Raw genomic sequence first — 24,205 nt, 5'->3', positions numbered from 1 at the left:
TTATACAGCTAAAATTGTGTGGGTGTGTTGGTATGGAAGTCAGAGTGTGTTTTGTATGGTTGAAGTCAGAAGTTTACATACACCTTAGCCAAATACATTTAAACTCAGTTTTTCACAATTCCTGACATTTAATCGTAGAAAACATTCCCTGTTTTAGGTCAGTTATGATCACTACTTTATTTTAAGAATTTGAAATGTCAGAATAATAGTAGAGGGAATTATTTATTTAAGCTTTTCTTTTTCTTTCATCACATTCCCAATGGGTCAGAAGTTTACATACACTTTGTAAGTATTTGGCAGCATTGCTTTTAAATTGTTTAACTTGGGTCGAACGTTTTGGGTAGCCTTCCACAAGCTTCTCACAATAAGTTGCTGGAATTTTGGCCCATTCCTCCGGACAGAACTGGTGTAACTAAGTGAGGTTTGTAGGCCTCCTTGCTCACACATGCTTTTTCAGTTCTGCCAACAAATTTTCTGTCAGACTGAGGTCAGGGCTTTGTGATGGCCACTCCAATACCTTGACTCTGTTGTCCTTAAGCCATTTTGCCACAACTTTGGAGGTATGCTTGGGGTCCACTGTACATTTGGAAGACCCATCTGCAACCAAGCTTTAACTTCCTGGCTGATGTCTTCAGATGCTGCTTCAATATATCCACATAATTTTCCTTCCTCATGATTTTGTGAAGTGCACCAGTCCCTCCTGCAGCAAAGCACCCCACAACATGATGCTGCCACTCCCATGCTTCACGGTTGGGATGGTGTTCTTTGGCTTGCAAGTTTCACCCTTTTTCCTCCAAACATAACAATGGTCATTATGGCCAAAAAGTTACATTTTTGTTTCATCAGAACAGAGGAAATTTATCCAAAAAGTAAGATCTTTGTCCCCATGCACTTGCAAACTGTAGTCTGGCTTTTATAATGGTGGTTTTGGAGCACTGGCTTCTTCCTTGCTGAGCAGCCTTTCAGGTTATGTCGATATAGGACTCGTTTTACTGTTGATATAGATACTTGTCTACCTGTTTCCTCCAGCATCAAGGTCCTTTGCTGTTGTTCTGGGATTGATTTGCACTTTTCGCACCAAACTACGTTCCTCTCTAGGAGACAGAATGCGTCTCCTTCCTGAGCAGTATGATGGCTGCGTGGTTCTATGGTGTTTATACTTGCGAACTATTGTTTGTACAGATGAACGTGGCACACCTTCAGCTGTTTGGAAATGGCTCCCAAGGATGAACCAGACTTGTTTTTTTTATGAGGTCTTTGCTGATTTATTTTGTTTTTTCCATGATGTCAAGCAAAGAGGTACTGAGTTTGAAGGGAGGCCTTAAAATACATCCACAGGTACACCTCCAATTCAGTTATCCCCCAAATATAGTGTGTGTGTGTGTGTGTGTGTGTGTGTGTGTGTGTGTGTGTGAACTTGGAGAGTCCTGTGTTTTCCGTTGATGGTGATGGGCAGCAGTGCTGAGGACAGATTCCATTCTCCTGACACCTCAAACATCTTTCCATCTTTCTCCACCTACACCAACAAACACACAGGAATGATTGGAGTTAGATGAAGGGCAACAAATTATTTTTAAGATACTCTATGTGTGAGAGATAAGACTGAGGTGTACGATCCGTGTGTATACTTGTACTCAGCTATAGTATGGGGGAGAATTGTCCACAAAAGTGAGGGAAAAAAATCTGACCAAACCTTTGGGGACATTCAGGGATGTAAATTTTACACAACTAGAAAATGAATTCATAAATCCAGTGATTACTGTTGTTTTTAAATTAGCCTCTAAAATTAGATAAGTTTAGTCTATAGAAATTCTTAATTGCTAATATAGAAACAAGAGGTCTATGGTATGTCCCCATTTGGATCGGCATATAAACATAATGTATGTGAGGGTGTGAGCGCACACATGTGAGAGAAACAGCAAATGTGAGCTTCTGAGCCCCTGCCAGGTCAGTTAGTAATTTCTTCTCCCAAATCCAACTGATGTCTGTAAGGGAAGGTGGGGGTGTTTCATGTTAGTCTCGTCTTTAAATACATGTCTTTGGTCAAGCTGATCACCCTTAGCCCTCAAACACTTGTATAAACAACAGTTCTGAATAATCAGTTTCATTTCCAAAGCATGCTGGGACACTGAAACCTCCAAGACCCTCTCTAGAGTGGGGGGGTCCAGTTTGATGTGCAGTTCTGGAAGAGGACCAAATATCCACCCCTCAGCTGTAAGAGAGAGAGAGAGCGAGAGAGAGAGAGAGAGAGTCCACGGAGATCAGGTGAGGCCCCCTGATCCCCCGAGGCTCCTTTTATCCCTAACTGAAGGGCCACAGTTGTCTAAACACACAGTTAGTGAGTGACGTCTCAGAGAAAGTGTGAGAGCTGGAGAGAGCAGCCGCTCTGTGAGGGTCTTTCAGTTACAGAAAAGGAAGACACACAAATAATGTAAAAAAAAAAAAATTTCTCAGAGCTGAGGGATTCATTTCAGCGCAAATACCAATAGAGAGAATGTTGAAGTGGAAAGTGGAAGGACTACTCACTGGAACAGAAGCAGAGAACAGACTATCTCAAAGAAGTTGACAAAACTCATATTTGAAGTTTTGTGGCTGTTAACTCCGTCACAATGCAAACGACAGAGCGACAAAGCGACACAATCCCATTCATTTTCAATGAGAGCAGAGTGACTTCCAGCGACACAAGCGACAGTGACCACTGGCGACAGAGATTGCCGTGGTGAGCGACAAGACAATGTTTAACTTAATGCAAAGAGAGAGCAATTTTCGGGAGCGATTACCAGCAAGAGTGAAAACAGTGGAGCTCACGTCACCCGTCTGCTATGAGTCGAGTGCAGACAAGTGCAGGCAAGATGGATAATTTAAAAGTTTATTGTGAGAGCGCTAATTCAAAGAGCAATTTTCATGCCAGCGGACAGTGCAAGTGGCTGTGGGTGGAAGTGTTTGTGCCATCTGTGAGTGTATTGTATGTTAATGAAGTGGCGCAAAGAGCAATTTATTATTTCCCTGAGAAATAGGTCATTGCGCTAAGATGTTTCAGAAGAAAGTCTAATTTCAGTTCCTATATTTGCAGTTTGGAGATTCCACCAGCAGGTGGTAATAAAGTTCATGTCCAAACTCTGAAAATATAGTGGAACATCACATTTTGTCCCTGACAATCACTGTTGAAGCCGTTTCATGAAACAAATATTTATGAGATTTGTGTTAAATTTCCTAGAGGTCATGGTTTATTTTTCAGTTATCATTATTAAAAGTACATGTGTCAAAAGTACATGTGCTAAGTCCTGCATCACAGCTCTGACATGTGGAATGTAACTTATAATTTAATATTTTGAAAATTAAGGACAATTCCACTCACTGAACAGTTGTTCCCAGAGCAAGACAGGCCCAGCATTTGAACACCTTTATCAAGCTCCACACACAACTCCCAATGTCTGTTCACTGGAGGAATGCTGGACACCCTGCAACACAAAGATGCAGAATGTTCATCATCTGTCATAGGTGTTAGAAATACACTCTCCCCTTACAGTCTATAAAAAGGTCTGTCTTTGCCATCATTTTCATTTATAAAGCTTTCTCTCCTTTACAGATGAGCTCAAACACAACACACACACACTCTCTAACCACCTGGTCACTGGTTGTTTGACTGACAGCTCCTCTGCTAGGAGACCTAACGTACTAGGAGGAATGCAGTGTTTTTCCACTGTGGTGGGATGCATTCATTACAAAGAGAAAGCCCACCCCCCACCAATAACTTTGGAACACATAAAAAAGAGAAAAGAAATAGACGGTGGAGGGGGAAACTGGAGAGATGTTTGGACAGATGGTCTCTCTGCATCTTTTTTTTAAAGTGTAATTTGGTCTTCTTTTCCAGATGAAGAGTTTCAATGGCAAGGTCTGTGATGTACATTCACAAACAATTAATATTTACAATTATTAAAGGACTATTCCATTTTAAATACGACTTGCATTCCACATGTAATGTTTAAGCTTCATGTTTTTACTTGGAAACAGTGTGGTAGTTGCATTTTTAAAGCTTAAGAGTATAATTCCTGTGCTGCTATGGTCTCCAAATGGAACTGCAAAAATAATGAACAATGGTTTCCCACACGGCCCCCATCTGCCACTGAGGAATGAGTCTAAATTACTGTCAGTGGTAATTGACAGCCACAGATACCACAGATGTTGTCCATAGTTTACCTTTCAACCTAGAATATCCTTTTTCCTTTAATTTCTGAAAATTAAAACATTTATGGAATTGTGATGTTGTGGAGGGAAACTGGGACTCTTTGAGACACTAGTTGTACATTTCAAGAGTGAGTGTTGGACGAATGGCCAAATGTACAAGTGTGGAAGGACAGAGGAGCAGAAAGAGGATTTACAGAGAGAGGAAAATAGGAAGAAAACGGTTAATATGGAACATGTTGCACCCTCAAGGCATAAGTTCTCTCTCTCACATCACATTGGGCTGCAGCAGATGTTTGATACTTTGTCTAAAACAGCTGGATGGAGGGAAGATTGTGTAACAATTGGGCCACATAATCATTTAAACTTACAAAACACAGCTATTTTATTTATTTACTACCACCATAAGAGACAGAATCTTTGCTAAGGAAGACAAAATCAAGAAAAACAGCATTTTCCCTTCTCCTTTAAAGGAAAACAGTTTGATAAACTATGCAAACAAAGCTCTCTCTCCTCCATCCAACAAGACTTTTTTGAAAGCAAAGCTGCAAAAACGAGTCATTCAAAAATCGTCACATTTGCCTTCTTAAATATTGTGTAAAAGAAGTGCTCATTTAAATTCTGCAAGTTTGTGTACATCCTAATTGCTATTATTAAATTGTATTATATTGGTTATATCACCATTATATTGCCTTTTGGCCACACTGCTCCCTAGGTGTGCGTTTACACCTGGTATTAATATGCATTTTAGTGATCCGATCACATGTGGTCAGCGCTAAATACAGGTCTTAATGGGGTCTAAAACGGATCACAAAAACCACATTCAAATGTGGTCAAAAAGGCATTTAAAGTGTAAAAAGTTATAATTTCTGTATGTGTCCCGGCAGCAGCGAAGCGCCGACCCTCATCTGTCAATCAACCACTGCACTAAAACAAGAGTTTAAACTTTGCTGGTTATGAGCGGCTTTAAAAGGATATAACCATCCGATCTGAAAAATACAAAAAAGCGGATAGTTACACAATCATGAGAACTTCTCAGATCTTCTTCAGTGTGTCTGATATCAACATGCAGGGACACTTATGATAAGCACGAACATCTGCAGTAGGGAATAGTCAAGTATTCTTTCTGCAATAATTATTCGAAAAGTAAAAATACAACTCGAATTTCGCAACATTTTGCTTTGCTGGCCGTAAGTACAGTGAAATCCACGTTAAATCCTGAACACTCAAACTAAAACTCGCAGTTATAATTGAATGCATTGGGTGGCGCTGTGGACACAAGATGGTCACATTTGATGAGAGAATAGCGTCGTCTGCCTCCAGGCGCAGTGAAGTTTGGAATTGCTTTGATCAAAATTATCAACATGTCGTTTGCAAGCTTTGACAGGTGAAACTGAGCTATCATGACAGCACGACCACAATGAGAAATCATATCAAGTTTAAACACCGCACTTGACCAATTGAATGAGGAAAGCCTTCTGCCCATCACTGTATTCACCACTGCAGGTAGGTGCAGATGTAGCCCCGAGCGAGAAGACCACTCACCTAAAAGCAAAAATGATCGCGAGAGATATGTTTCCTTGCAAGGGGAGATGGATTTAAGCCAGATTACGACATTCCCTCATGGAAAACCATAACTGTGAGAAAAGAGCTCGCGTTTTCTCTTCAGCCGGCCTTATTGTTAACAGACTAAGGAGCTGACTTTCACCTGAGCATGTGGATGTGCTTGTTTTCCTCAACAAGAACATGACATGTGAAACAATATAAACTTGATAACCATTAAATGCCAAGGGTTTATTATATATGTTCTGTACGTTAATTGCAGCAGTTTACTTTATAAACAGTTTCTGTTTCTCCGCTTTGGGTGAGCTTAAATGCTTTTGTTCTACACTTTTTTGTTTCCACACATTGCTTATTTAAAACTTTTCAACAAAAAAACACAGGATATAATATAAGCTTGTTTTGGATATAAATAAAAGCTTGTTTTGAAATGGTGACAACCATAATGATTAAAAAATAATTTCACGTCTCTTTCTCATTAATTACCTTAACTTAAATAAACGAATAATCAAGTATTATTTTTTTTTTTATAAGCTCAAATATTCGAATACAAAATTATTGAAAAATGTCCATCCCTAATCTGCAGCTCAGGTAAATACAACTAATCCACTAAAATAACAGACAGTTATGCTCGAAATGTTGCTTTGGTGCTTAGATTAAATTTCAGCTGCATCTGGGAGAAATAGCATGCCATTTTTTTCACACTTTCATTGTCTTTTCTGACTTTGTTGCGCTATAATGTCATGCAGTAACACACTGACATAGTGACGTATGTCCTCATGAAACAGAGTCCCTCCCCTCCAAATCCAATCAGAAGTGGTCACAGAAGAAGCATTTAAGCGACCAGGTGTAAACAGCGATGTGTCTCACCTGACCACATGTGATTGGATCACCCGAGTCACAGCGTCGGCCATTAAAAAACCCTTATCGGATGAGCGCAAATTAGGACATTAACATATGACCATCCATATTTACATATTAACTCTCTGGGGTCTGAGGGTGTTTTGGGCCCTGGAGAAGTTTTGACATGCCTTGACATTTGTGCTTTTTTCAGTTGCTTAAAAACATATTAATGGCTAAAGTCTGATAACACTATTTAGCACAAACTGGGCTACAATAATATGTGAACAACATGTATGTACATGTTTGTATTTTTGAGAAAATAACATTTATGCGTGGTTTTTGAAAAAACAAAAATTTTAAGTCACTGAAATAAGGCCATATAACACATACTAAACATTTGTTCATAAGACGTTTGAGAACTGGATCTTGTAGCCTAGAGTTTTTGTTACAAAATGATGTGAAACCATCCTGATCACTCATTCATACAAAACAATATAGTCATTTAACTTTTGTAAGACACTTTTAGTGTTAGAAAGGCCATATGCGAGGAGGCGTGGATGATCATAGATATTCACACCTGAGGAGACAAAGACCCCTCCCCTGAGAGAGAATGATTGTGAGGAGACTTAATGATTGAATGTATTGTTTGCAGCTTATTCACAAAATCAAGTTTAAGTTAAAAGTAATCTGACTATACATTTTCTTTACATAAAGACTTTACTTAAAAACTTTAGACCTACACTACCGTTTAAAAGTTTTTAGATCTGTAAGATTTGTTAATGTTTTTAAAAGAAGTCTCTTCTGCTCACCAAGGCTGCATATATTTGATCCAAAATACAGCAAAAACAGTGATATTGTGAAATATTTTTACAATTTAAAATAACTTTTCTATTTGAATATATTGTAAAATGCTATTTATTCCTGTGATCAAAGCTGATTTTCAGCATCATTACTGCAGTCTTCAGTGTCACATGATCCTTCAGAATTCATTCTAATATGCTGCTTTTCTAATATGGGCATATTTACAGCACATTTTACACATTTACACCCGAACAGATATTTGCAAGCACAAGCTTCGTTGATGATAATGAGGCAGCATAAACACTAGTTAAAATATAATATAAACATTCATATTATTTTTATATCATATTACATATCATATTTATATCATACAGCATACAATTTAAATACCTGCTGTAGCCGAAACAACATTTAAATGTAACTAAAACTTGCCTATTAGGACATATTTCAAATTTCAATACTTTGAATACTGGCTGGCAAGTTTGGAAATAGTCCAACTAGTAAAATATGTACATGTTTATATAAAATAGTATGTCAACTAATGTAAGTAAAGACTTACTCCTCCGAAATTGTATCCTCGGCTGGATCAAGTCGCTCTTCAAAATGCAAACGTTCCTCATCAGATTCCCACTCTTCTGCTGAGGAAAATGTGAACTCTTCATCACTATCCAGGACCAACTGAAGAGCTTCCTCACCTGTGTAGCGTGCCATCTTCCAAACGTGCAGGAAAGTGAATGAATCTGATGATGAACTTGATGCTTTTTAAGGCATTGTTGGGGGCGTTTACCATTTGCATTGATTCGCCTCAGCACATTACCATATGAATAGCGCACTCTGCTGGTGGGTGTGATCACATTAGCGATAATTAGCTGAGCCAGGAGAAACTGTACATCGCTTTGTTTCATACAGATTACATTGCAGGAGAATATTTGTTTTAAATTTGAATAATTTTATTGAAAAGCAGACATTTTAAGCTTTCTTTAGACATATGTTTGATGTTTGTGTGATAAGAATTCGCTGAGTTTCAATTAATTTTTGTGATGTGTTTCAGAAAGATGCTTGCGGAGACAGAGAGGGCCAGCAGCACTTGTGCACCCTGTTTATTTTCTTTATTTTACAAAAGTAAAATTTCTTTATTTTACACTTATCTGTATGCCCAAAAATGATGGAGTATTTTAAGTTGTTTCCGCTGTTATGAGGAAAAAAATCCAGCAGGATGCACTGGTGCGTCCGTCGACCCCAGAGGGTTAAAGCCTATTTAGTATTCAGCAACTTGGAAAAAAAAAAAATCGCCATTTAGCATGCAAAGAGGCAAGCCAATAACAACAAAAGTAATTTGCATTTAGAAGTCTAAGAATTAAAATTGGCTATTTTTGCTACTGTAATTTTAAGTGCAGAGACATAAACTATGACTGTTTTTGATGCAAGAATCCTTGACTAAGATTATAAGTGGGATTCAGAGAAAAGGATAAAGTGCTACAAAAGTGAAGACTATGGCCCCTGACTGAAAAATAAAAAAATGTTAACTTGTAAGTGTGAGCATGTAATCCAGATGCCCACCTCAGATCTCCCAGTAACTTTTGAGAACAGAGCTGTGCTGCTACATAGAGTGCCGCCGTGGCCAGCAGCTCTTGCATTTCTCCAGCTGTTAACAAGTGACCTTTGAACCCATCAGGATACACCTCTGGGAGAAACTTAGTGCTGATATTGCCAGACACAAACCACAGGTGAACAATGATCTCTTTCAGTAGAGGAATGTTGTGAGTCACACCTGAAGGAATAAGAGAATAAGAAATTAAAGAAATGCTGTGCATGTTAAATATTTTTACATTTAAAAATGTGTGCATACGCCTTTATGCAGTTTACCTCTGATGACGTAATTATCAAGCGCTTCCTCCATTTTTTTCAGAGCTTCCGCTCGTGTGTTACCATTCGTGACCAGCTATTCAATGACAACAACAACAAATAAAAGGATTGGAATGATATTTTCAACCAAATCAGACAGTCTGATAATTTATTTTACCTTAGAAATCATGGGATCATAATAGATGCTGATGTCACTTCCTTCTTGAATTCCACTGTCCACTCGAACCTTCAACAGAAAAGCAAAAGAATCATCATTCTAAAACCCAATTCGTAAATATTTTATGCAAAATGTTGATGTTACAGTGTTCTAATATTATATATTTTAAATATTACTTGAAATATGATAATGACCGATTTTTTTTATCTATTTTCTGCCTATAGTCCACAAATAAGAGACAATATTTGACTAGTTGTGTCCTGCATTTCACGTGATAAATATATATATGTATATATATATATATACTTATCAAAAAACAATCTTTTTTTAGGGCAGAAATTACCAGAACACAAAACTATCAATAATCACTAAAAAAAACACATCACACAATGTTATTTTTTTGGGCCTGCCTATAAATGAAAGGATAATATCTTCCTGTGCATGTTGATGTGTGTGTTTCTGAAGTCAAAACATTTTACATCCTGTTCTGAGTAGAAGCCGATGATCTTTCATCGAAAGAGACATTTGTGCTTCCTGTATTGAGAGATATGCGAATCAACTTACACACAGATACATCTACTGTCACTTTAACATACTAAAATACTTGTTCCTGCAGAGAACACACACACACAAACACTCACAGGACGACTGGCTTTAGTAGCTGGTATCAATTATATTTTTACATAAGACATAGAGATTTGTCAAAGGAAGGCAGCCGCCCCACTGCTCAAACTCTACAGCTACACTTCAAATCACATCTAGGGGTGGGGATTTCAAAGTACTGCAATATTGTACCTCACAATTCTGTATCGATTTTCTCATGTTAAGAATCAATATTTTTAGTTAAATTTTTCACATAATTGTTTTCTGGGGAAAACGAGACAGTTCAACATTTAGAGCAAGTCTGTAAGAAGGCTAAGCATGTTTAGTACATTTACATGCGCAAGACCAAATGTGGTCTGATTAATGTGTATACACGCCAGGTGAAGCCGACTTTGTTTAAAAAAAAAAAAAAAATAATAATAATAATTTTTACCTAATGTACATGGCATTTAAAAAGGCAAATTATTGCTTTAGTCCAACTGAAATCAAACTTTCAAAGTGTGTATAAATGTACTGACTGAAACATTAGGTCAATCCACACTAAACCTTCTCAACCAAAATCCGAACTCGGAACAAATTAAAGGAATGTTCCGGGTTCAATACAGGTAAAGCTCAATCGACAGTATTTGTGGTAGAATGCTGATTACCACAAAAATGTATTATGACTCGTTCCTCCTTTTCTTTTAAAAAAGCAAAACTTGAGGTGACAGTGAGGCACTTACAATTTACAGTTTTTTGGAGGGTTTAAACAGAAATGTAAAGCTTGAAATTTCATAAAAACACTTGCATTAATTCTTCTGTTAAAACTTGTGTATTATTTGAGCTGTAAAGTTTATAAATTGTTATTTTTACAGTCATTTTAGGGTTTGTTGACATTACATCGTCGCGGTAACGAAGTTATAAAATTGGCTACAACTTTACACAGAAAAGGTTAGCAAGCGATTTTATTACACTAAAATCATGTTTACATGCATATCCTTTATATCATGTGGCTATATTTTTGAAAAAATGAGTATTTTAATCTTCAAAAATTGTCCCACAGTGACTTCTATTGTAAGTGCCTCACTGTAACGCTTTTCTTTTTTAAAGAAAATAAAAATAAATTTTTGTGGCAATCAACATTATGCCACAAATGCTGTCGATTGAGCTTAACTTGTATTGAACACGGAACATTCCTTTAAGCGTATAATTGTGTAAATTATTGAAGTCTAATGCAGATGAAAGTGAAACTATTGTATAGTAATTGATAAATGTGATACAATCTTCCACACACTTAAAGAATTGCCATATTATTGTATCATGACCCAGATACTGTTATAATATTGTATCGACAGGTCCCTGCTGATACATAAACACATCTAAGCATGGATGATTCTGGGAATCACTTCAAAACACATGTTCTCACTTAAAATGAAGGAAAAAAAAACAACAACTATATGATGCTGAACAGATATGTGTACTGACATTAGCAAAGTCGAGCGGCTCCTGGTACTGAGACAGTCGGCCGATGGAGGGGAGACCAAATGATTTATAAGGATCCTGAAACACAGAGACACAGAGAAAGAGAGAGGAAATATTAGCTCTCAAATAAAACACAGGAAACAAGAGGTCAAGTGCCTCTCCTCTAAGCATGAGTCTCAATCTGGTTCAAACTGTGGCCTAATTAACAAGACTTGCTCTCTTTCTCTCATCTTCGGCTGCCACAGACACTTCTGTCGTCCAGACTGGGTCGGTTCGGCACCTTTCAGCATCATCAGGAGGAAGAGAAGACCCAGACGGAATTCAATATTCTCATCATCTGAATAGCTGTTATTCAGGCTTATAAAAATGTTTGACTATAATAATCCTGAGCACAAAAAGAAACAAAATGTAAATCACAGATTAAGGAGAGTCCAGGAATAAACACTTCTGCAGAAGGAATGAAAATGCTGAGGATCCCACTTTTTTTAAACCAAAATGTAAATGGAAATAATCTTGAAAGCTGAACGGGAAGCATTTCATGTCATTATATAGAAGAATAATCCATCATCAAAAAGACAAATCCTTTAATAGGACATAAACAAAATTTCTAAAATCCAATGGAAATTTATGTTGTTAATAATTAATTTGTTGAAAAATAATCACTCAAAATATTTGAAGAAAGAAAATGTGCATTATAAATATTATTATAGGTTCCCATACCTTTTGACCGATGAATTTCTATGACTTTCCCATGACTTTTCCAGTCATTTTTGAATACTGGATAAGGATTTTTAAAATTATATAATAGAGATTGCACTCACAAAGAGCAAATTTTAGCCAATTAAATATTTAAGAGCTGAGCATAACATTTTATAATCACTACAGATATTTTCAAGACTTTTCCATATCCATGACTTCTTCAAGCATGGAAGTCAGTTTCTATATTTCCTAATATTCCCATGACCATGGGAACCCACATTATTCATTGACCAGGCTGCAATTGTATGTCGTAGCACCTGATTTGCTATGCCAGTACAGTTATTTTTCAATATTTGGCCATTTCAAATTTTTGTTAATTAATCAGCCTGTCCAAAATATATTTGTCTATTCTCAGTGTAATAAGTAAGAATGCAATTCATTGTATTATTTGTTTGTTAGTTTATTTCTTGGTTTACCTCAGCATACACTCTGCTCTCAATGGCCCAGCCTTTTATGGGTATGTCTGATTGTTTATACTGAAGTTTATGACCCTTTGCAATATGGAACATCTGTTGAACCAGATCCAGCCCTGTGATACACTCTGTGATGGGGTATTCCACCTGAGAGAGAGAGACACACACACATTCACTTACATCATCCAATAATAAATATACAAATAGCTGCCTTGCAGTGACAAATGTACATGGTGCTCCAATCCTATTTTCTACTGAAATATGTCCAGGAATCAGAAAGAACCCAGAAAGTTAGAAAATCCAAGAGTAATACTTTAAAACATCCACAAACCCCTCAGCAAAATCCCCCTAAACAAAAACACTAACATGGGTGTTTAAGAGACTCTCGTTAACCAGACAGTCCCCTTTAACAACTAGTCATTAGCCCTGAGCGGAAATATTAAACCCTTTCCTTCCCAGAGCAGAACTGCCCTTCCCTCTCTGCCTGTCTCCCTTTGGGAGGTCCACCTTAATGAGCTTTGTAGACACTTTGATCTGGAACCACTGACAAGTCAAGATGCCATATTTGGCCCAGGGTTCTAGTGAGGTGGCAAGTGAAGTAGTGTTAAAAAGCCATTTTTGTTGGAGATGAGGACTAATGGTTGGTGTATGTGCTCTGATACACTAAAGCCGACGCCACACTAGCTGATTTTTCCAGTGATTTTCGGGTGTTGGCTTCATTAACATAATCGCTGGGCAGACGGAGGGAGACGAAATGTGCATTTGTGGCTGCCAGGGGGCGGTCGTTAATCACTTGACTATCGGGGATTAAAAAACTGAAAAAGCATATCAGGATTGCTTAAAAAAAATGTTTTTTAAAAATCGCTGATTATAATCCAAAGTGATTCTGTCACCAAGCCTTTTATCGTAAACTAATCTGACATCAGAAAGCGGAGACATCACTGCATTTGGACATACGCATTCTACGGCAAGCCTGGAGTGGATAAATATACAGTCACGCACTTTCCCAAGGTAAAGTTACTCCATGAATCGTTTCCTAAGGGCGCTTTCACACCTGGCTCATTTACAGCATTTGTTTCTGAACCTGGTGCATTTTCTCCCTTGGATCGGTTCGTATAGGCATATATGAACACGGCAATCGCACTCTGATCCGCACCAAGACAATCGGTCCAAGACTACCTGGAAGCAGAAGAAATCTGTATGTCAGCTCGTCATTGAGATATAAGGTGATCTTCACGATCCCTTCTCCGTTTTGGATAGCGGCAGAACAGACACAGGTAGGACGGAGTCAGCAACTTTTTGACAGATAAAAATGTGGGTTTACTCCTTCTGTGTGTATGCAAGTGTGCGAGCACAAAAGGGAGAGAGAGAGCTCCGTGGCAACAGGTACTTTTCAATGCAGAAATAATGCAAAAGCAACTAATGACACATAAAAATAACCACAATGGAATTTTTACAGTTTTGGTCCGTTTTGAAATATAACCTTGACAAAGCAAACCGAACCAGGAAGAAAATGCAAAATTGTAACTATTTTAACCGCTGTTTCAGAACAAATCAAGCAAACTACAGGTCTGAAAATGCCCTAAATCACTCTATTGCAATTGTTAATGCTCATGTGGTACTCTTGTTGTTATTTCGGCGAACTCCACGTGTCAGGGAATCAGACAGTTGCAGTGAGTTAGTACATATGATTGTCATCACTCCACCATTTTGTATCGGCAAGTGTGTCATACCTCCGACTGAAGAGAGCGAGATCATAGCAAAACAGTCTGCATATGTGACAACCTCAGCCAAAATCGAGTTGTTTGAGGTCTGCTACTGTGGCGCCAGCTTAAGCTGAGGTGGTCATGCAGGGATACAAATTTGAGTCCAGCTCATGTCAGTCACTGTTCCCCACTCTTCTTCCTATCATTTCCCCTTGCTAAGCAAAACCTATTTCTATTGGCCGGACCCTTGAGCCACCAGAGCATAACCATTTCCATAAATACATATTTCATCAATAAAAAAAAATTTCGTTTCCTAGAGGCATTACTGTTGTTTTTCAATTTTGTCACAAAAAAAGAAAAACTCAAGTTAACTTGTTTTGTTGAGATAAAAAAAAAAAAAATGTATGGCCTCCGTGGGCTTTCAGATCAGATACTTTGAATATCCAATGAAAGTAGACAATAACACAAATTGAGTACAGCTGTTGAAAAACTCCAATTCCAAATGGAAATGCCCATTTTTGTTCTGCAGAGACAATAGTCTCTACTTTTTCCCAGTTACACTTTTGTACTAATTTTGTTACAACAGCACTGGTGCTCCTGTGTGATAAATTACTTGTGCTTTTCCTCATTTGTGCTAAATTATTAAATGTAAATGTAAATGTAATGAGCAAAACTTGTATGCATTGAAGAAACTCTACTTTTCTATGTAGGACAAAACACTCCTGCACATACAAACCTGTAGACAAGTGTTCAACTCCAAGAAGTAGAAGTTCTTCTGGGAGTCGACAAGAAACTCCACAGTGCCAGCTGAGGAGTACTGCACTGCTTTAGCCAGAGACACAGCTCTCCCATTGCTCTTCGAGTGTCTGGGTCCAGAAAGGTGCTAAACAGACACACAGCACACACACAAACACTTAGCTTTCGCTGATAATTGGTACACAGTGGCGGATCCTGGCATAGGCAATCCAGACAGTCGCCTTGGGCAGCAGTGTTCTCTGTCCATACACAGCTCCCCACACAATCTACTTCTCTATTTCTCATCCATGTCAGTTTCACAGTTGTGCCTGTCCATCTCATTAATAAATTTTAACCTAGCAGGTTACTACTTCTGAGCAGCTACCTGTGCTATACTTCTCCACCCGCTCTAACTTCTCACGTCTGCAACCATGAAAAAATCATCCCTTTACCTGCTAGAAGCCAATACAAATCAAGTCAGTCAAATCACAAAATAAAAAGCAGCCTGGCTCCTAATATGTATTCACTGTTAATATACAGTTGCAATTTTACTAGGTTCTTTATAAAAATTATATTTCTCAAGAAATTTGTCACTTTATACAGACAACCATTTATTATTTTATATTTAACTCTTATTTTTAGTTGTTCATTTCTTTATTTTATTGCAAACACAGGAATAAAGTAGATAGGTAAATTTGTGATGTTGTCATAACAAAACAAAAAAATATGAGTCAGGAACGCTATACTCATGCCTTAGGGCAATATTCTCTCAATCTGCTGGAGTAAAATAACTCTCAAACAAACCTGGGTGACTCCTCCACCACTTTCTGGTTCCTTCTCTGGATGGAGCACTCCCTCTCGTTCAGCCACAGAGTGTTTGTCTGCCAACACCTGCAGACAACATACACAGAATTAAAACCATTAGCATGAATATCCATACTGTGGACCCCTCAAAAAAATACAAACTAAATCCCATGACATTGCAGTGTACAATCTCTGTTGAAGAGAAAGACAGTGATCCAAGTGGTAAAAAAAAATCATACAAAACCATCCCCCCAAATCCAAACATACACGGTCTCCTACTACCTCCACCTGCCCCATTTGCAGTTACGAAAGTACCCATCTATTGACAACAGGTGGAAAATTACCATACAAATAATTACATAAAGACAATCATACATGTAAATAATAATAATAAAAAAACACAAAATTTTCACTTTCATCAAAATGGCTACATGTGGTTTCAAAACCATCCAGACAGTCTCTCTTTCAAAAGCAGCTCCACAACATAGTGAATGAGTTTTTGTAGAGAGGAATTTAAGACTCCCATGAATACACCCAGAGTACCACACATCTCTTCCATTAGACTACTTCTTAGCTTTAGATAGAAATGAATCTAGAATATGTGTGTACAATCAGACAAGGACTGGTGAAACTGTTTTGACTTTTATGCAATATCCCCAAAGAACAGTGCCATTAACTTACAGAGAAGTTAAGTGCTTTTCTCAAGGGCTCAAAGATGATGACTCATGGCTTGTTTTTTGTAGTAAGAAAATGCCAGTTACCAGCCCTGAGCCTTAAACACTTAGCCACTTCTCCAAAAAAAGGGTAAAAAATATATACATATATATTGACATATAAAATTACTCTATTGTTTTCTGATCTGTTCTTTAATATTCATATCACCAATCTACACTACAGACACATTTCCACCATCAGGCTAAAGTTTCTTGTTGCGGAACCATGCCATTCCATACTGATCCTTTGGCAAGTTTAAGGTTTCTTTTTCCACTGTGGTGCTGCAAAATCAGGCTTAGAATGAACTGATTGGGCAAGTGACAAATCATGAGTCACCATGTCAGTAAAGCCATTCCACCAGAAAAGCTCTATCCTGAGTATGGTTATCTAACCGTGCTGACAATTCTGGGCAAAGGAACAGATTGTAATAGAACCATACTGAACCGTTCTCAAGTGGAAATGCTACTGGAACCTTTACCCACCATGCTCAGAAGTGTTCGAACCTACGGTGGAAAAGCAGTTTCCTAGACAAAAGTTTGGACGCACCTGACTGAATTTATGTTTTCCATAATCTTAAAAACCTTTGGATCTAAAGGGCTTAAATTATTTAAATTAGTTTTGTATAGACAAATATAAATTGTGCCCATGTATGAACTAAAATTTTTATTTGAATATTTCAATTACTTATTTTAGTTTTTAAAGGATCAATTGTCCAACAAGTGTCCTGTATATTTGGGGACTCCAAGACTATTAGAAAAGCATCCTAGGTGGATACCCCATGAAGGGCAAACTATAGCTACTTGAAGAAGCTAAAATGCAAGATATGTGTAAAATTTTTTGGTCACTACATAATTCCCATACTTCCATTTCTTGGTTTTATCATTTTGACTTTTCTGTTATTGTAAAACAAATAAAATAGCAATAATAAAGAACCAATAATACAGATTTGTGTAAAGTGTACAGAAGTTAGCTGGTCTTATCTAACAAATACCTGAATTTCAATATGTCTAGGGTTATCTATTAACTTCTCAATCAGCAGACGGTCATCTCCAAAACTGGACACTGCCTCCTGAGAGGAGAAATGAAAACCTTCCCTGAAACAAGACAAAACAAAACAAACATTCAAAACTTCCAACAGCTTTGTATATACATACACACACACACACACACACACACACACACACACACACACACACACACACACACACACACATATATATACACTCACCAGCTACTTTATTAGGTACACCTGTACATCTACATTTTCATGCGATTATCTAATCAGCCAATCGTATGGTAGCAGTGTCATGTATAAAATCATGCAGATATGGATCAGGAGCTTCAGTTAATGTTCACATCAACCATCAGAATGGGGAAAAAAATGTATCTCCTGGGATTTTCACACATAACAGTCTCTAGAGTGTATAGAGAATGGTGAGCAAAACAAAAAACATCCAGTGAGTGGCAGTTCTGTGGACGAAAATGCCTTGTTGATGAGAGAGGTCAACGGAAAATGGCCAGACTGGTTTGAGCTGACAGAAAGGCTACGGTAACTTAGACTACCCCGCTGTACAATTGTAGTGAGCAGAATAGCATCTCAGAATGCACAGCACGTCGAAACTTGAGGCGGATGGGCTACAACAGCAGAAGACCACGTCGGGTTCCACTTCTGTCAGCCAAAAACAGAAAACTGAGGCTGGAGTAGGCCTACCATTTGTGTACCTCAGCAGAAATCCAGATTTGTCAGACCAGGCAATGTTTTTCCAATCATCTACTGTACAGTTTTGGTGAGCCTGTGCCCACTGCAGCCTCAGTTTCCTGTTCTAAGCTGAAGTAGTGGTACCTGGAGGGGTCTTCTGCTGCTATAGCCAATCCACCTCAATGTTCGACGTGTTGTACGTTCAGAAATGCTTTTCTGCATAGCACTGTTGTAACGTGTGGTTTTACTGTCACCTTCCTGTCAGCTTGGACCTGTCTGGCCATTCTCATCTGACCTCTGTCATTAACAAGCCCTTTTTGCCCACAGAACTGCTGCTTGCTGGATGATTTTTGTTTTTCGCGCCATTCTCTTTACACTCTAGAGACTGTTGTGCATGAAAATCCCAGGAGATCAGTAGTTACAGAAATATTCAAACCAGCACCAACAATCATGCCACGGTCTAAATCACTGAGATCAAATTTATTTCCCCATTCTGATGGTTGATGTGAACATTAACTGAAGCTCCTGATCCATATCTGCATGATTCTATACAATACACTGCTGCCACATGATTGGCTAATTAGATAATTGCATGAATAAGTAGATGTACAGGTGTACCTAATAAAGTGGCCGATGAGTGTATATATTGAGGACTTGATTTTAATAATTTATTAACAAAAGATATTAACAAAGTGTTACCAAAACTTTAGACAAAGCAGTTTATTATTTTTTTTATCTCAACAAAACAAGTTAACTTGAGTTTGCCTTACTGACAAAGAGAAAAGAGTGATTGACTGTGAACTAGCAGAGGATTCTCTGATTGGCTAAACTCCCTGAAAGTCGGTTCAAGTGGCTGTTGTAAGGGAGCTTGACATTTGTGGCAAGAGGCTTCCTTTTGGCAGATAATCATCTCTTTGCCCGAGGACTCTCACTCTCTCTCTGTGTTGTCTCCACTGAATTGCTGTCAGCAACTGTTTTGCCTCTCGAGATAAATCCAATTAGAGCTAAAACAAAAGCCTGTCTTCAGCCTACAGCTATAAAAGAAGCAATTAACAGCAACATATTCCACTGAAGTTTAGCAAGAAAAGAGAGATAGGGAGGGAGAGAGAAAAGGATGAGGAAGAGAGAAAGAGGGTTGAAATTTTCCAATGGTAAGATGAGTGTCTTGTATATCATATATATGGTATACCATATCATCGTGTCAATTTGAATATCATTTACAGGACTGTATTTTGCAATATTTGTATTCTTTAATGGTTTGCTGGTTTTATTTGGCACATTGTGTTTGTTGTCACTTTCTATCCATGATCCTAAATCTTTGTATTTAATGTTTTTGTAGATTGTTATCATTATTGTGGTTTGTGTGTGTTAAGTATTGATGGACATGTGTGTGTCTGATAGAAAAGTACAAGTCTGATTAAAATACAGACAACAGATGATAATCTCTTGTTAATTTCAGACTATTGTACATGTTTCTGGCAATTAAAAATGCTACTTTTTATCAACACAAATCCAAGTTAACTAAACTTAAGTTTCCATAATCCTAGAAGTTTCATTTTCATTTAATTTGTGATGTAAACGTTCACAGAACTCCAAAAATGCACTTAAAATGGTTAAAATAATAATAATAATAATAATAATTCTGTGTATATACTGTTTATGGTGTGTGTATGTGTTCTTGGAGCACCAAGTCAAATTCCTTGTTAGTGGAACTTGAGACCGATTCTCTCTGAAGAAAACATGCTCACTCTGGGTGTCAGGTTCTGTCAGATTATTTAGCAGAGATGAGCCACTTCTATTAAAATGAATGGGAGAAATTGGAACGCCCAATGGCAGCTAACGGACAACAGATGGAGAAAGGAAGTCCCGCCTTAAAGGTAAAAGAGCCAATCACCTTTTAGGTACAGACATTGCCTGTCAATCAACTCGACAACCCGCATGTGCATTAGTTATACAAGCCGTGTAAAATATAATTTTTTTGTGTGTAATCTGAGGTAAAGCACAATTTATGATACCAGTGTTGTCAAATTTTACTGCTGATTTGAAATATGTCATTTGATCATAATCTTGACCAGCCGTTTAGGAGATTTCTGTCTTTTCCCATTCAAGTAGATAGGCTGCACTGGCATAACTGGAAATAGTCTCCCGAGACCATTAAAAAGATGGCCGACAGTGGACTGACTTGCTAGAAAGACTTTGGTTCTGTCTAGTTATCTGATGTCTGTGACCCTACTGTATAAAACAGATCCCTGAGTCTGGACTTCTCATGTCTCACCTGGTTTCCTCATCATTCCAAGCTATCCTCATGCCTTTGCCGCCTCCACCAGCAGAAGCTTTGATCATAACAGGGTAGCCTACAAGAAAGACACACAAATGTGAGTCCTGAACTAGGACAAATGGACAGTTGACAAATTAACATGGGCATTAAATCAAGATTTTTAGGTCAAAATGCATGCATTTATATAAGAGAAAGTATACATGTTTTAGACTCTATAACTGGTTCACCAAGTTTTTTACCACTTTTGATCAACATTTGCCTTCTCTGTTTCAATTCAATGGCCCTGCAGCTGTGTGACAAATACATTTTTAAAAATACAAATATTCCATGTAGTCTCTCAATTAATATGAGGCTATGAAAACTGCATGCACAATAATTATAATACATTTTGAAAAATGCAGTTTATTATTTATTTACAACTTCATTTTCAAGGATCCCCAATATATTACCATTTCAGAAATGGATTTTGTGAGTCATTCAACAGGAATAAGAGGTGACAATTCTGTAGACATTTATTATTTTTACATTTTACAATGTATAAATTCATGACAACTCATTTCTGAAAATAGACCACAACTAGATAGTCACAATATATTTAAATTTAGATATGTTTCTGTTTTGCACAGTTCATGATAGTGTCACACTGCAGGACAATTTCTACATAAAAAAAATAAAATAAAAAAAACAGTATATAATTTTCTGTTCATGGACAAAATCAGTGTTCTTTGCTGTCCAGCCAAATTATGAAAGTATACAAGAAAATAAAATTCATTGGCCTTTTCTGAGGACAGTAGATGCCATCTTCCTTGGTACAAATAGCAGAAAAAAATCAGTCTGAATTCAATATTTCTTACCAATTTCCCCTGCAATTCTCTCAGCCTCCTCTGCATCCTGAAATAAATAATAAGCCATTACATCTTGCTCAGTAAATACACATCTGTATGTGGCCGTCAAGTGCATTGTAGCTTAGGTAAGATAGTTCAGTTCCTAAACTTTACCAGCAGAGGGAGCAACATTGCAGCATAGTTCTTAGTACCCTGACAATTCATAATTTAATGTAATTCAAAGTTACAGCACTGGACCAGGACCAGACAGAACAGAGAGAGAAGACACCTCTTTAAGCAGCCACATTTATGATAATTATGTCTTAATAAAAAAGCAATATACAAGCCAGTATTTACAGGTCAAATACTTACTAAGAAGATTGCTAAATTTGATCTAAAACAGTTAAAAATGAAAGGCATCAACCATTTTGTGTGAATTTAGCAAGCTGTAAGATTCAGTTCTAAATATTTTCCTGTGGAAATATGTTATTGATATACAAATCAAAAATTCTAAGATATGTGGTTGCAGTGATTTATTTCAGAGTGTGAGCAGCTATTGTAGGTAGTTTTAACTAATTCACAAATGGTGTGAAAACAACTGTTTACAAACATTTATTTAAATGGTGAAACAACTATTGAAATGTTTACAACACATACAGTGGAACGCCTTTGTCACCAGACGTCAAAATGCATTAACAGCTTTGTTCTACATGGGCATTAAATGAAGTTAAGGTGCGAAATCCAGCAGAAGGGACTAAAGGAGAGGTTTTTGTGTGTGTGTGAGAGTCAGACTGTGATCAGTATGCTGATCTTATCAGGGTCATTGGGGAGGTTCACAAATGGTAATGTCCATACAATCAGAGTGTCATGCAGCACATCTCTGCTTTATAGAGCCCTATCAGCTCAGGAAGTGTAAAAACGGCCACTACACACGGCCATTTAAAATAGCATGGAGGAGGAAGAGGAGGGGATGGAGGGAGGGGTTAGAGGAAAAGAGGAATAGAGAGAAAAGAGATCATTTAAAAGTACTGTGTGTTCTCTAGTTTTGAAGGATTGAAAGTATAAATAGCTTGCTTGATTTTGGTTGAGCTTTTTATGGGGTTTGCAACTTTGCGAAAGTGACATCCAGTAATGGGCCCAAAAAGTATTTGAACACCTAAGCCACACTTAAAAAGTATGAATGTCTTTGCATTATATAACTAAATATTAAACCAAGTGGCTTAATTTTAAGAAATATGTCAGAACGAGGAGTCACTTGATGCCATGCGAGGAGCGGATGTGTGAGCGGCGAGCTCTGCGCGCTTTGCTAATTTTATTACTATTTGTGTCATAAACCGGTGAGATTCGATACACCCTGATTCTTAACTGTTCTAGGAAGACAATATGTCAAAAAATTTAAAATCCTCAGGCTCTGGAGATATTAAAAGACACTTACGTGCTCAGGCTGATTCCCCGGAGCAACAGACTGAAAGCCCCGGACTTAATTCGGACGGTAAACTGAAAGAAATCCGGCGTGAATTGATGAATGTGTCAGCAATGCTGACGAAAGTCATTGCAGATTTGGAGGATCTGGCTGTAATACGTTGATCGATTACTTCCATGGAGACGAAATTTTCTGAGTTGGTTACAAGATTGTCAGACGTCGAGAGACGGATCAATTATCTGGAATCATCAGAGAGGGAATTAGCTGCTAATCCGCTAGCGACAGGTGGATTTGGAACACGTTTTGGAAAAATTGGAAGACCTTGAAAAGCTAGCAGCAGGAGTTTTGTGGAGGAACACACCTTTGATACAGATTTGGGAATTAATCTACAGGTTTTTTGTGCTTATTTTGTCTATTGGCTGGAGTTTGTTTTATAGATTATTTTCTGTTGTGTAATTCTTTCTCAAAAAATTTGTATAGGAACACCGGACTTGAGCAATCTGACGGCAAAGTTGTCACAGGGGCTCTCATAGGCGTGCATGGACTGTTTGAGTTTAGAGGGATGGACGCCAGTTGGCGCTGTCATGCGCACATTTTTCTTTTTTCTGTTCATTTGATTCGGGGGGAAGTTCAGTGTTTGATTGTTGCACTAATGGGGAATATGGTCTTTATAATTTTGATTTTTGACACACAATCTATTATTTCTAACATGTCAGAATGTCAAATGTTAATATGAGTGGATTTTCTCTCCACGTGGAATGTGAATCTGCTGGGGCACCCCATAAAAAGAAGGAAGGTTATTTCTTTTCTTAAACGTAAGCAATATTATATAGTGTTTCTTCAAGAAAGACATCTTTCCCCGCAGGAAGCTGAAAAATTTGGGAAGATATGGGGTGGACATGTTTTCTTTAGTGCTGGCTCAAGTAAGAGCAGGGGAGTCATTACATTGATAAGTAAACATCTACAATTCAAATGTCTCAAACAGATTAAAGATAAATTAGGAAAAGTCATTACTGTTTTAGCAGAAATTCAGGGGCAAAGGTTGATTTTGGCTAATATTTACACACCTAATGCTGATGATCAGAGCTTTTTTATAGAGCTCAAAAGGATGTTGCAAGCCACTGGCACCCCTCATGGTATAATATTGGGAGGAGACTTTAATCTTTTGATGGACTCAGTTCTTGATCACAGTGAAGCAAAAGTGTGTAAGCCCCCTAGAGCAACACTGACACTTCATAGGATGTGTAAAAATCTTGGTCTTACAGATGGTAGGGACTATAATTTTTTTCATCAGTCTATAAGATTTATTCTAGAATAGATTTTTTTTTAATTTATATCTAAGTCCCTCATTTCATCTGTTGTTGATTGCTCAAT

General features: G+C 37.6%; 1 pseudogene; it reads right to left on the bottom strand.

Moving 5' to 3' along the window:
* Positions 1–203: 203 nt before the first annotated feature.
* The window catches only part of LOC127444743 (propionyl-CoA carboxylase alpha chain, mitochondrial-like), a 48,743-nt pseudogene continuing 24,741 nt past the window's right edge, over positions 204–24,205 (bottom strand).

The sequence above is a fragment of the Myxocyprinus asiaticus genome, chromosome 8 (genome assembly GCF_019703515.2).
Source record: "Myxocyprinus asiaticus isolate MX2 ecotype Aquarium Trade chromosome 8, UBuf_Myxa_2, whole genome shotgun sequence".
NCBI classification, from domain to species: domain Eukaryota; kingdom Metazoa; phylum Chordata; class Actinopteri; order Cypriniformes; family Catostomidae; genus Myxocyprinus; species Myxocyprinus asiaticus.
Note: the sequence above shows the minus strand (reverse complement) of the source record. Positions and strands in the feature narration are given on the sequence as shown.